Raw genomic sequence first — 2,500 nt, 5'->3', positions numbered from 1 at the left:
TATATATATATATATATATATATATATATATATACATATACATATATATATACATATATATATATATATATATATATATATATATAGATAAATATATATATATATATATATATATATATATATGTATATATACATATATGTATACATATATATATATATATAAATAGATAAATATATATATATATATATATATATATATGTATATATATATATATATATATATCTACACATATATATATATATATATGTATATATCTATACATATATATATATATATATATATATATATATATATATATATATATGCACGTGTGGGTTCACATACTTCCTGTGCATATAATACCGGTAAGGTGAAAGATACTAGAAGAGTTGAGTGCAAAATATCTAAAATAAGTAAGGGGCAAATTTCATTTTCATCTTGTGCGTGTAAAAAATCCAGAGATAATAAGATAGAGAACAATAGGAAGGTTCCATAAAAAAAGATTAGAATCAGAGTTATAAGACGGGCGGTGAGAAAAAGAAGACTAAAAAATAGAAAAAAAGAAGAAGAGTTATGTGCTGGAGGAGAAAGAGTTGATGAAGACGAATGCTAAAGAGGAAGGAGGATTAAAACTAGTCGTGAATTCCGCATTAAAGTTTACTACAAGGGGAAAAGTAAGGAAAAATAGGATTATATATATATATATATATATATATATATATATATATATATATATACAGGGAGAGAGAGAGAGAGAGAGAGAGAGAGAGAGAGAGAGAGAGAGAGCGAGAGAGAGATCGTATATACAAATATATGCATACGCACACACACACACACACACAGACATATATATATATATATATGTATATATATATATATATATATATATATATATATATATATCAACACAACATCGTGTCCAAATAGAGAAATTTCTACCTCATACTTGGGATCGAACGCTGGCCCCTTCTAATGAAAGGCCAGGTCGAAACCAACCATGCCACAAGAAACCATAAAAAGTTGGGAACCTATCTGCTACCCAGCAGTTCATGATTTACCTGGCGAGACATGAGAGAGAGAGAGAGAGAGAGAAAGAGATCGTATATATAAATATATGCATACACACACGCATATATATATATATATATATATACATATATATATATACATATATATATATGTATATATATATATATATATATATATACATATATATATGTATATATATATATATATATATATATATATATATATATATATATATATGTATATATATATATATATATATATATATATATATATATATATATATGTGTGTGTATATATATATATCTATCTATATATATATATATATGTATATATATGTATATATATATATATATATATATATATATATATATATACATATATATATATATATATATATATATATATATATATATATATGTATATATATATATATATACATATTTATCATCATCATCATCAGCCATAACTAGTTTACTGTCTTAGGTTTGTCCTTCCACTCGTGGCTGCTAATGGCAGTCTCTATTTGCAATTTTTTTTTTCAGCTTGTGAATTCATCGTCTTCTCTTCATTCCCCTGCTGCGTTTCCAGTACCTAGGAATCCATTTTGTCACTTTTGATATCCATCCATTATCTGTCCTGATCATTATATGTCCTACTCATGTCCTTTTTCTTTATCTACTTTTATTTGCTCTTGTATCCCTGTTTCTTTTTTTATTCTGTTGATATCATTCCCATCATTATTTTGTCAATAGCTCTTTGAGAAGTATTTAGCTTATAGTCTGAGGCTCCACGTTAGTCTTCAGGTTTCTGATGCATAAATTATTACTGATATGACCCTATGATTAAATGCTTTTCATTTTAGAGAAAGGGCATTTTCCTTTTCAGATCATCCTTTTGTTCACCAAGGCTTTCCTTACTATGCTTATCATTCTTTTAATATTAGTCTTCTGTCTTCAAGGAATACTTACTGTCTGTCCCAAGTACATTAAATTCGTTATCAATCTCAATAGGTTTACCCGTAGCAATTATTTGTTGTCTGCATTTTCATTGATCATAATCTTAGCTTTATTCATATTCATTTTCAGACCTGATTCTCTGCTTTCTCCATTAAAATCTTTTATCATGTTTTGCAGTTCCTTCCATGATTTATTACATAGTTATTTCAATGGATATGGTTTTTTTTTTTTTTTTTTTTGAATACCCTCTCCTAAATATTGCCTGCTCTCTTGTTCGATTAAAGTCTAGCTGTCTTTCTATTTTCCCTGATATGGTTTTAGTGATTATTTTATATATCACTGAGAGTAAACATATTGGGAGGTAATTTAGAGGGGTTTCGTGTTTCTCTTTTCGCGAATTAGTATATTGATAAAGATTTTCCAATTTATTGATATAGAGCATTCTTGAAAACGTTTTGTGTACAGTTCAGCGAGCATTACTACTATGAAATCTCTTACCTTTATTATTTGATAATTTGTTAAGCCGTCTTCTCCC

This window comes from Palaemon carinicauda, chromosome 13, assembly GCF_036898095.1.
Source record: "Palaemon carinicauda isolate YSFRI2023 chromosome 13, ASM3689809v2, whole genome shotgun sequence".
NCBI classification, from domain to species: domain Eukaryota; kingdom Metazoa; phylum Arthropoda; class Malacostraca; order Decapoda; family Palaemonidae; genus Palaemon; species Palaemon carinicauda.
This window is presented reverse-complemented; position numbering follows the sequence as displayed.